Source organism: Ananas comosus, linkage group 11, assembly GCF_001540865.1.
Source record: "Ananas comosus cultivar F153 linkage group 11, ASM154086v1, whole genome shotgun sequence".
Taxonomy (NCBI): domain Eukaryota; kingdom Viridiplantae; phylum Streptophyta; class Magnoliopsida; order Poales; family Bromeliaceae; genus Ananas; species Ananas comosus.
Window position 1 is genome coordinate 3,129,909 of NC_033631.1, and position 13,283 is coordinate 3,143,191.

Here is a 13,283-nt window from a genome sequence, read left to right on the forward strand (position 1 = left end):
TTGCACATGAAAGAATAATACTTAAACCTTTTCTGTTAACTGTGTTTACAAAATAACTAATTACCATGAGAAATCAGATGAACTACATGTGTCTACTTCAATTAAATAGAAGAATAGTTGTTGATTCTTGATACCCTAAATGTGAAATATGCTTGTTGTGCCTCATCATCATGTTCCTTNTCTTTATATTATTTGATCGACAATCGTGTGTATAAGTAGAAGACTTCATAAGCTCTGCATAGTAAGACGCAGCAAATTGTATTCCAGAGTATGTTTACTGAGAACAATCTGATCCCAAGTCACTCCAACTGACCCGCAAAAAAAAAAAGGTTCCTTAAGTGTTATAAAGCCAATTTCAAACCTTATTATATGTGCATTAAATCCCTCGATTAGCTCATCAGAAAAAAGCTTTACTTTTGAACACAAATTAATTTACAACTAAGGCTATAAAAGCAAGCTTTATACTAGGCAATCGATTCTCCAGTTTGAAGCGCTAATAAGATCTTAGAATCCTACTCACTGATGTTTGACGTAGTGGACCTGCTCACCCACTTGTGTGTAACGGAATTGGCGACAAAGCTGCCTGAATTTGCTTGGCATTCCGCGCATCATCCTTTACGCCAACATCGATACTCTTAATCCTCCCCGCCCCGTTGGCCACACTCTCTATCGCTCTCAACACCTCAAGCACCTCCTTTATCGCGGCCTCATGTCCGTCCCATGTTGCAAACACCTAAAGCAACTCCGCCACCATTGTGATCATCTTCCTTATTACCCAATCAGAATCATAACCAAGAGTCGGGTCTACTAGCTGGGCCAATTCGCTCCGTTGGATCTTGTTGATCGCCATATTAGCAAGATTGATCTCATTCCGGCACCTGCTGAGGTCCACTGCCGGCTTCGACGATATCAGCTCTGCCAATACTACACCGAAACTGTAAACGTCGCTCTTGTCAGTGAGTTGGAAGCATGTGTGGTACTCTGGGTCCACATAGCCCGGAGTGCCCTGCGGTGCGGTCGACACATGCGTCGCATTCGTTGGGAACAAACGCGACAGCCCGAAGTCGGCGACCTTTACGTGGAAACCGGCATCGAGAAGGATGTTGTTGGTTTTCACGTCACGGTGCATGATGGGCGGCTCAATGGCATGTAGGTAGCCAAGGGCTTCAGCGGTCTCGATAGCAATTTGCATTCGTATTGGCCACGTTAACACTCGCTCGCAGGCACGAGGTCCATGCAGGTGGTCGGCTACGGTCCCGTTGGGCACGAACTCGTAGACGAGGAGAAGCTCGCGGCAGTGGCGGGAGGTGCAGCCATAGAGGCTGACAAGGTTTTGGTGGCGGAGAGGGGAGAGGATGTCGACCTCATTCATGAACTGCTCCACTCGCTTGTAGTTGTTCTCGTACAGGCGCTTTACAGCAACTATCCGACCGTCTCGTAGCTTTCCTGAATCAATAGAAAACTAATAGGGTTTTATATTTGGTCCGGCTTATAAAATAGCTTCTTTTCTGCAACAAGCAATTGTTGCAGTGACTACAGCTGAAAAATGAACATGTTTAGTCTGAAAAGAAGCTACAGTTGAAAGCTTATGCTTCAGGTACAACAAAAAGTTGTAGTTGGCCTTTAATGAAAGATATGTTAAAATCTTTTTGAATAGCTCTACTGACAGATGAAGTTTAATAAGCTCTGGCCAGGAAAAAAGGCTTTAAATGGATAGAAGAAATCAGAATTTGTAGTATAAGTTAAAGAAAGAATGCTAGTACATATGAATTATGGGGACCTTTAAATCAGGAGCCTCACTATTTAGTCCTTTAATCCAAGTATTTAGCATTTTTTTTTTCTAGTACCTTTGTAGACAGTGCCAAAGCCACCGTCGCCGAGTTCTTGGGAGGGAGAGAATCCATCGGTGGCCTCGTCAAGCTCAGCATAGGAGAAGATGTGGGTCTTATAATCTGCACTAGATAATTGAGTGTCAACATAGTGTGTTTCAAAGCGCGAGTCTCTGACGAGGTGAATGGAGGAGGGAGAGTGATTTTTCGTTCTTCTTCGCTTGCAGAGAAAAATGCATAGGATAGATATCAACAAGCCTGCTGCTGCACCCCCTGAAGCACCTATTTGATTAGGAAGCAGAATGTGAGTAGAAAACACGAAAACATGAAATAAAAGTGTTAAGTACTGGTTTAGAAGCTTTTCTATGTCTAATTTACTGAAACTATTTGATATAAGCAGTTCTTGCTACTTGCGCGGTTTGATAAGCCATCTGAAGCTGAATTCTATACTTATCTTGATTGATCTACTTGCATAATTTGAACAAATAAACTCTAGGAAGAAATAAATGAATAATAAAGGAAGTGAAATCCAAAGCATCTAGAAGCTACCATACTCGATTGATCTATTTGCATAATCTGCTCTATTTACTGACATGAACGTACATACTTTTGAGACATCAAAATAGAAGAAAATTCTTTTTTTTTTGCTTACAAATTTAAAAAATTAAGTATGAGAATTAAAGAATTGGGTGAGCCTACGTTCGATTTTTCTTTTACTGGAAGAATTAAAAAATAAATTGCTTATGTTTTGAACTTTATATAAGATTACACGCAAGATATACGATCAAAACAGATGTATAATTAGTAATTTCAATTGAAGAAAGGAGTCTATTGAAGTATTTGATTGTCAAAACTAAAGGTTCAGGCTTATGTTTGCAAAAGTGCTGAAGTGCAAGAGATCCCTATACATCTTTCCCACCAAAAAAAGAGATTAAAAAAAAGAGAAAAAAAAAAAAAAGAGCAGATAGCAGAGTTGGGGAAAATATGTTACCTACTATAACCCACTTTTCTCGCTTTCTCCTTCCTGCAACAGCATATAACAAGACCAATTAAGAATGCTTATGTTGATACTTATCACTTTTGTCAAGAACAGCATAATAATCAGATGATCTTCCCAATATTATTCAAAGATAATTTCAATCATCTCAAGCAAATTAATTTGATACGTGAAGAAAAAGCTTACAGAATCAGCAAAATAGGCGAAGAACTGAAAGGCAGAAATAAATAAATTCAGCTATTGTTAGTACTTTTTCCATCACCTCGGCACTTCTTAATGCATTTGCATGGGGAGTCCAAGTCTCCTGGATCGCCTCTTGTAGTACAGCTACTGCCAGCAGTTACGTTGCAACCGAAACAATCTGGATGAAGATCCCAGTTGTGAGAGAAACCGCCGGAGAGCAGAGAAATGTTGCCATCATTGCTACCTTCATAATCTCCGCCAAATGACAATTTCCAAGTAAACCAGAGGCCTCCCGAACTCAAACTCAAACAATAAGTAGGAAGATCATTCTCCTGATAGTTTTGTGAATTTTGAGGGAGGAAGAGTGTGTAATTCTTGCATGAAACATGACCCAAAGAATCGCCGAAAATATTTTGATTGTAGTCGCTATCTATCTTATCGCAACTGAACGAATTAGTTAATGCCTTCTTTGTACTCAATGTAAGTTGGGTGAGATTAATAGCAGGGGTGGGTTTCTTAAAATTGTAAAGGAAGACACAATCAGAATCCCAATAAAAGGAGTTTAGGAAGAGATCATGAACTACAATTGTTCTATTCTGGGGTGAATAATCTCTAACAACATACAAAAATCCTGTGTTATAAAATCGAACCACAGGTGAATCAGTCTCACAATAGATGCAATGAACTTTGCGGCAACCTGGATTAGTGGCGGAGTTAGTAAAGAAAGGAGAGCTAACATTCCAGGTGTAATTTCCGCATGAGAATTGGGTTGGAGGGCACGATACAGGATGAGCTGAGTTTGCATGAAGACAGCCACGCAAGAGGAGCAAGAATAAGTATATTACAGACATCTTCCAAAGGCAGAGTGATCTAACTATTCCTATTACTTTGTTGAAGAGAGAAAGAGGAACCTAATTTATGGTGTAGCAATTAAAAATTAAGCCTTTTTTTTTTCTGGATGAAAAAACATTTTGATTGATATTTGAGTATTTGTTTTAGTATCAAGACTTGGCAGTTGACTTTTCTCGTAGAGTTAGTTATTCCAACCATGGGCTTGGAAAAATTGTGGCCGGCCCTACCTAGCTACTAAAATCATGTTCTATATTCTATATTCTACTAGGCATGAAATTATTGCTTGAACCGGCTTATCTGCAATACTCATGCACCGCAATCAATATTTGCTGATAGTTTTGAAGATACAATTTACAATATCTTAAATTATCCATGTATGAAAAATCAAAGTTTTGATTGAAAACCTATCATAAAGAAATTATTAAGGCTACAAATTAAGTTAATGGTATAAAAAGAGATATCTTTCCATATTGCTTGTTTCCGTGAGCTATAACTTCTCATGCATATCTTGCTGACTTGGTTAAATGTAATTTATATAGTCTTATCAGAAACTGAAGAAGCATATCTATATATACCTCCACCCTGTTGGCCCCATAAAAGTAGTGCCACACGGTAGAGCAGCCCGAGCCATGTGAGTGATACGTGTTACACCTGGAGCTAGAAGCCACATGCCTAAAATGGAAAGACTGTTTGGGCGGGATGCGGTTGAAGACGTGGAGGAAGGAGTTTGTGGCCAACAAGAAATCGGCCGAAGCATGACCCGAGGAAATAGGGATGTGGCCAAATAAACCTCCACGACGGGATTAGCTCAAATAATGTCAGGCGGGATTATAAATAAGAAAAAGCACGCCTGAAAAAAGGGTCCTTCGCACGAGCAAGAAACCACAACAAATTTCAATTCCTTTCTTTATGGCATTTATAGTTTTCCTATGAGTTAGTTTCAGTAGATTTCCTTTTTAGTTGCAGTAGATTTTTTTGTTAATTTTTCGTAGTTAAGAGCGTGATAGAGTAGGGTTAGGGTTAGATTAATTTTATCTCCATAGTAACTTTTGTAATCTCAACTTTATCTTTTTTTGATAAATACAAGCCACTCAGCTCATTCAACTGACTTTGTGAATAGTTGTGGAAGAATCCGGCTGAGCCGATCCTTGCTCGACCTGTTAGTGGCGCACTCGAGGGTCACATCAGGAGCCGACTCACACCCTGAGGAGAAACTTGACCCGCTCAACACCTTGACCCGATCTGTCTCGCCCGACATTCTATTCCTAGCCTAGTAATTTTTAGCACGCCTGGTGAAATACGCTCAGGTATATCCCAGTTTTTCTCTCATGGCTGATGATAACACAATGAACTTCCGAAATAGGGTCATTCCTAGGCCCTCAGGGAATGACTAGGCCAGTAGCGCCGAAAATATGAATGAGTATTAGGTGGCGCTACAGGCTGGGGTGAAAATATTGGGCACTCGGTTCATCAAGAGTCAAGCTTGACTTAGGCATTTGGGCAAATGACCCGAATCTTGCAGATGGTAGATCAAAATAGTCATCAAATAGTATTGGTTGCCATCACAACCTCTAATGAAAATATAGCTCGTATCGGATAGCTGCTAGCCCGAAACAAGCAACCTTATGGGGGTCCACAAAGGCCCCTAATCACGTCGGTGCAACAGAACCCAGTCGCACCGATGGTCCCACAGACACAACCCCAAATAGTGCCTTCTGGGCTGCCTATAGGCCGGTGAATGTAAATGCAAGCCCTCAGCTAGAAATTGCATTGGGTTTATCTTCTCCACCTTCTTTGCCTGTTTATTAGCCCAAAACATGGGTGCGAGGGCTGGGGGGTAGGGCCCCAATGTAGTGCAGAGACTTAATCCTGTAGTACAAAACTATATGCCGCCTCTAGGGCCGAATGGAATGCCGGCCCTAACCCCCGCAGTGGGGAATAATAAGCTGTATGCTCAAATAGAAGAGGCAATCTGGAATACATTTGGTGTAGGGGCAAGGCCGGCGATGTGGCATGTATTTAGGTCCCTTTATCCAGTTAATATTGATGTGGAACATCTGTATCCAATAAAGTAGAAGATGCCGAAGTTCGACAAGTTCTTGGGTGAAGAGACTGAAAATACTATGAAACATGTAGCTCTCGGTTCACGGCCTAATGCAGAGAAATGAAACTTCACTTGTTTAACACGCTGTTAACCAAGACGGCATTTACATGGTACACAAGCTCACCCGTCAATTCCATCCGAGATTAGGACGAGTGGGAGCAAAAATTTCATGAATAGTTTTACAGATTGGAACCTGAATTATCAGAGGCCAATTTGGCTTTATATAGATAGAAGTCGGGTGAAACGGTCGATAAGTACTTGAACCATTTCAAAACGGCCAAAAACCAGTGTTTCATGAGGATGCCGAAATCTGAGTTCGCCAAAATGGTGTTCAATGGTCTGCATTTTAAAATAAAGGACCATTTCGAAAGTAAGTATTTTCCTAACTTATTTGATCTGGGCGTTTGGTCGCCTAATATGAGCAATTTCAAAAAGAAAATGATGATGATCGGCAGCGTTGGAGCTGAAACAAAGAATGGAACAAGAAGAAATAGAAAAACTTCTCTTTACTCAAAGTGGGATTGGCTCATGAGGAGCCGAACACCTTCAGCAGGACTGAGGACTCGGCTGATGGAGCCGAGATGTATGCGGCAGAGATGATAAAGGACCGTCTATCTTATAAGTGTGCGCTACTTAAGCCAGCTAAGGCTAGCGATTCTAAAACATGAATTATGGTGTTCATTTATTCATTTGATATTGCCAAAACTGACCAGATATTCGATTCATTGCATAAGGAGGGCAAAATCAAGCTCCAAGAGGGTCAAATGTTGCCCTTTGGAGATGAGTTAAAGAGAATGAAGTATTGTAAGTGGCACCACTTCTGGAGCCACGGGACTAATGATTACACAGCCTTTAAGAGGCAGATACAAAAGAAAATAAATGAAGGTCGGTTGGTTTTCGCCGACCATGAAAATAAGAAAATGAAATTTGACCAAAACCTCTTTCCTATGTAAGTTAACATGGTGGATGTCAAGGGGAAGAAGCCACTTTAGGAGGACAAATTTCAGGAGTGCGTGGCTAAGCTGAGAAGAATGTTTCGGCTTTGCATCAAGTGCAAGGATGAAATAACATGCCAAGATTGGAAAAGAATAGTATGCAAGATGAAGGCATACGGAGAATGGAAGGAATTCATAGCCTTCCCTGAGGAATGGAAGGACTTAATTACTCGAGAATGTCAGTCACCCGAACTAGTTTTTGGAGAAAGCCTCCAACAATTCCAAAGAATAAGTGGACCATGGGAAGGACCGGAAGGACCTGTTGCTCAGAATGGTCCTGAAAGAGTACTATCAAACGAATGAGAGAACTAGCTGAGAGGGTCACCCAACACGACCTTTCGACACTCAACAGAGGAATTAGGGATATCAGCCCACATAGCATCAGGACCCACGGCCGATACTCGAACCATAATTTAAAGGAATGACCGAGGGAGACATAGAGGTCCTTGATCGAAGGTTAGTGAATGAGCTCAACATTTAGCCATTGTCGAGACCGTGGAAAATAAGAGAAATCCTAAAAAAGCACCTTAGGATGGTAAAGATGCCGGCAAACGTGCAAGTTGAGCAGTGTTTCACGACCAAGGCAGTGGCCAAATGGTATGGGCCGGTGCTGATGAAGACACAAAAATGACGACAATAGAGGGTGCGGGTTGAGATAAGACACTACTGGAAAAAAGCAAAAGGGATGAGGATGAACACGTGAAAATAGCCTGCGCAGTGGTTGTCCCCTTGACCTATAAAGAATGTCAATGAGGCGGATGGCTCAAGTCCCTTACTATCGTTGAAATACCAGGTGGAGCAGTCAACTGCAATAGCGCTGAGAAGAAAGTTAGGCTGGAGGAGAAAATTGCTTCTCTTAAGACCATCATCAAACGAGAGCGATATCCACCCAAGGAGAGAGAAGTTAGGCTGGAGAGTGAGTCTTCGGCCGATGCAGTGAGATGGTTCGATGAGAAAAAATAGAGGACCAAAGGAGTTGCATCCGAAGGAAGTTCTACTGACGTGGGCATGGTATATGCGTTGCCATGTTCGTTCCAGAAAGAGTTAGAAGAGGCTGAGGAGCTGCCCCAATATGAAGAGGGGTTGGACGTAGCCCAACTCCAGCTTGAGGATGTCAAGGCGGTTGATGCGGTGATGTTCGAAAAGCCATTAGCCCTGCAAACCAGTTTTGTTAGACCTTTGTACATTAAAGCCTTGATAGAGGGACGACTGTGGCCTAACTCCCGCTCGAGGATGTCAAGGCCCAACTCCAGCTCGAGGATATCAAGGCGGCTGAAGCAGTGATGTTTGAAAAGCCATCGGTGCTGCAAACCGATTTTGTCAGGCCTTTGTACATTAAGGCCTTGATAGAGGGATGGCCTGTTGGCCTAGTAATTATACACGGCGAGGCTATGGTGAATGTTATGCCCATGTCATTTTTCAAGAAGTTGGGCAAGAGAGAATATGAGCTCAAGCCCACCAACGCAACCATGACAGACTTCACGAAAAGCGGTCAGCAGCTGCGAGGGGTATGACAACCGAACTGACGGTTAGATCTAAGACTCTCCGAACAACCTTCTTTGTGGTGGATGCCAGCAGCCACTACAATTTGTTGTTAGGGTGTGATTGGATCCACGCCAACATGTGTATACCCTTGACTCTACTCGGGAAGTTGTTCCAATGGGCCGGAGAGCGTAATGAGTAAATCGCAGCCGAAGGAAGGCTGTAGGTGGTTGATGTGAATGTGGAAAGCATCGATCATGTGAACCGGGCTGAGGTCGACCAAAATCAGATCTCATTCATTCGGGTCACCGAGTAAGGAGTACAACAGGTACTCCAAAAAGAGATAGAAGAACTGGCGGCCACCGAAAAGTCGCTGGTTTGGTTAAAATGGAATGTCAGGAGTCATGAGCTGAGACTCTAAACGAGCTTCGGCATTAAGCACTGAGCACAGGAGTCGGCCACTTCAAGAGGTCAGTCGTTGCGGTCAATGTGAAAATTGAAGCAAATAATTTGGCCCAAAGTGCCGATGGTAAGAATGATGATTCAGCTCAAGGGGCCGATGGTAAGAAGAAGGGACAGCCTGAAGAAGATTTGGCCGTCAAGGCCGAGAAAAGCAAGCCCAACGAAATAACATCATCGGCCGACAAGCTAGACAAAAAAGAAGGATCAGCCTCGAAAAATCAGGCCAAAACAGGTTTCATGGAAGAATCACTGATCAATGTCGGGGAGAAGTGGTTGGAGACTTAAGACCCACTGGTTGAAGTGAATCTAGGGATGGATTAGAACAAACAGCCGACCTTCAACAGCACAAGACTTTTAGCACAGCAACAAGGGGAGTTGATCGAGTTGCGAAGAAAATATAAGGAGTTGAGAAGAAATGCCAAGACTTAACCAAAAGATTGTAGAGTATAGACTCCCTATAAAAAAAGGAGTTAGGTTTTATAAACAGTCAGCTTGTAGGTTTGAACCGAGTATCGTAATGCAAATAAAATATGAAATTGAAAAACTTTTGAGAGCCTGTTTTATTTGAGTGGCTCGTTATGTCGATTGGGTATCCAACATTATTCTGGTCTGAAAGAAAAACGGAAAACTTAGGGTTTGTATCGATTTTAGGAACCTGAACATGGCTACGCCCAAGGACGAATACCTTATGCCTATAACTGATATGCTAGTGGATGCCACAGCCGATCATGAAATCTTATCCTTTATGGATGGTCATACTGACTACAATCAAATATTTATAGCCGAAGAAGGTGTATCAAAATGCCTTTCAGATGCCCGAGGTCCATTGGAACTTTTGAATAGATAGTGATGCCCTTCGAATTAAAAAACGTTGGGGCCACTTACCAGCGCACCTTGAATTTTATCTTCCATGATCTGATCGGTAAAATTTTGGATATATTGACGATATTGTAGTAAATTCCAAATCTTAGACCGGTAATTGGGTTGATTTAAAATTAGCCTTCGAACGCATGAGAAAATACAATCTAAAAGTGAAATTTCTGAAATGCGCATTCGGGATGTCAGTTGAAAATTTTCTCGATTTTCTGGTTCATCAGAAAAGGGATCAAGATAGACAAGAATAAGGCAAAGCCAATTATAAAACTATCGCCACTCAAAACGAAAAAGAAATTGCAGAGCTTACCGAGAAAAATAAACTATTTGAGGTGATTCATATCAAATCTACCCAGGAGTATAGGGTTATTTACTCCATTACTTCGGCTAAAGAATTAGGAGAAATTCTTATAGACGAAGGAGCACCAAGAGGCCTTCAAAAACGTTAAAAGATATCTGGTAAAACTCTCGGTGCTTATCCTTTCTCAATACGACTAGCCGATGAGACTGTACATCTCGGCTGCGGAGGAGAACTTGGGGTGTTTGCTAGCTCAAGAAAATGATTTAAAAGAGGATCAAACAATTTATTATCTCAGCCGATGTTTGCTAGATGTCGAAAGATGCTATTCGACAATAGAAAAGCTGTGTTTGGCATTATATTGTGCCTACACTAAGCTGAGATACTATATTCTATTTGTCGAGATGTCGGTTGTTTGCAAAATCGACCATATAAAGTATATGTTGTTGAAACCAGTTTTAATGGGGAGAATAGGACATTGGATGTTAACTTTGTCCGATCCCAACTACGTCCCGACAAAGGTCAGTAAAGGTCAGGCAATAGCTGACATTTTGGCCAGTCACCCCTGTGTCGAAGTTGAAGGGCCAAGCCAAAACCTAGTTGGTCTTCGACCGTGGACATTTTATTTTGATAGGTCCAGGACATCCGACTCGGTAGGAGCCGGAATAGTCATACGATCACTTGAAGGCAAAACTTTTTAGTTTTCTTTCGAACTAAATTTTGTTTGTTTCAACAACCAAGCCGAATATGAGGCTTTAATAATTGACCTCAAAATTTTAAATGAGTTAGGAGCACAATTTATAGTCGTTATCGGTGACTCACAGTTAGTGATCAAGTAAGTGGTCGGAGAGTACTATTGCGAAAGTCCTAATCTGCAGAACTACTTGAGTAAGACGGTAGAGTTGCTTAACAGATTTAGGGAGGCAGAGTTCATGCACCTGTTGAGAGAAGAAAACGAGCAAGCAAACGAGTTGGCTCATTCGACTTTAGGGTATAAAAAGCTGAGAAAGATGAGCCTGGTCAAAGTTGACAAGAGATTGTTATCATTGATTTACACACGAGAATCAATGATGATCACCCCTGTCGGGATACAGTATGATTAGACAATACCTCTAATTGATTTTCTCAACGATCCGAATAGACAAGCCAGCTATCAACTGTGAAGGAAGACACTCAGTTATTGTTTATTAAACGGACAGCTTTATAGAAAAATAGCTGAAGAAGTGCTTCTAAAATGTTAAGGAACCGATGAAGCCCTGAAAGTCACGAGTGAGGTCCATAAAGCCTTGGAAGTCGCGAGTGAGATCCATAAAGGGTTGTGAGGTGCATACTTGGTCAAAAAATAATTGAGATGGACAATTCGGCATCTGGGATACTACTGGCCGACTGTGCACGAAAACTACATATGGTATGCCAAACGTTTTCAATTCCACAGGCTAGTGCAAAAGGTGCCGACTCTGAGATGCATGCGATTATCAAGCCTTAACCATTCCATGATTGAACTATGGATATAATTGGAGAAATTCAACCGAACTCCTCAACTGGATACAGATTTCGGATAATGGCCCTGGATTGCTTTACCAAATGGGTGGAAGTAAAACCTATGAGAATGGCCACTCAAAAAGACATCATAACATTCGTGGGAGATTCCATCATCCATCACTTTGGAATTCCCGAAACGATTACAACCGACAAGGGAACGATGTTCACAGATGAGCAGTTCTTGAGATTTTTAGAGTCAAGGCAGATCAAGCTCTTAAATTCACCATCTTATTATGCACAGACCAATGGACAGGCCGAAGTAGTAAATAAGGTTATTATAAACACAATGAAATGGTATATTAGAAAACATTCGAGAAAGTGGAATGAGAAGCTTTTGGAAGTATTGTGGGAATCTGAACAACTATTAAGACAGTGACAAGGGTCATGCCTTTTCGGTTGGTCTATGGTCACAAGACCATGCTGTCGGTTGAAGTGATGGTCCTTTCCTTTAGAATCGAAGGACAAAAAAGATTGTTGGCTAAAAAATGCGAACTCTTGATGTACGAAAATTTAGATGAAACCGACAAGACTCAGTTATTGGCACTTGATCATTTGAAAACATACCAAAGCCGAGTGAGCAACGCATACAACAAGAGGTCAGGGCTAAATCTTTCAAAGTGTGGGGACTTAGTGTTAAAGCTAATATTGTCGATCAGTCGAAAAGCCGACTGTACAGAAAACAGTCTCCGAATTGGGAAGGGTTATTTCAGGTATACAAAGTCGCTAGAGGCAATGCATACTCCTTAAAAATGTTAGGAAAATCAAAAAATAACAAGCCGATCAATGAAAAGTACTTGAAAGAATCTTACCTTTCCGCATGGAAAGAAAAATAAAATATTATCATAAAATAAAGATCAAAATTTGTTACAGTCGATATATAAAATCCGAAAGATCATGACAACAAATCTTTGAGTTGGTTTCAATCATTTTCTAAGTTGGACTGACTTGGTTGGTTGCATACTTCCTCTGTTTCATGGTCGGATGGATTTGATAAAGGCGGGAGTGGTGATCATGGATTGCCACTTCCTCATCCTCCTTGGCCCGGTACTGCACTTAGAGAGAGTCAAGCTCGAGTGACGTGCAGGCCAAAGTCTTTTTTGCTTCGGCAAGCTCTCCATGAGTTGGGGAACCCTCTGTTGAAGGGCTAGCTTTTGGTCGTTTAAGTCTCTGCTCTGTTTGTTGAAGTCGGTTAAAAGAACTACCAACTAAGTGGCCTTCATCTTGCAAGAGCTGACCAATGAAAAATGGACATCCAAGGTGGCATATTCGATCGAGCTGAGTTGAATTTTGAGCCAAGGAAGGAAGAACACTGTGTTAGATGTATGCCCTAGAAGCCAACCAGGCCGACACATGTATTCTTTCTAGGACATAATTTTGTATTTGATTTTAAAATATTATGAATAACTTTGGGTTTTTATTTCCATTCATGTTGTGTATGTGTCCATGAATCGTCCAAGGAATTAATAAGATGATGNACACTGCTGTGCAGTTGCAAGCATTCATCTAATTTTCTCTGGGTGTTAGCCGATACAACAATTAGTAGGTCCTCCTTTTAGTTGGATGTGGGACTCAAGGTGGCTAATTCTTGAAGAAAAACTGCCAAAGTCTCCTTTGATCCACCAATGGATGTAGGATCGTCGGGTGCTAGCTCAAGAACAAGAGTCGA

At 41.5% G+C, this 13,283-nt stretch overlaps 1 pseudogene; it reads right to left on the reverse strand.

The window, feature by feature from the left end:
- On the reverse strand, nt 545-3,860 carry LOC109717567 (annotated as a pseudogene).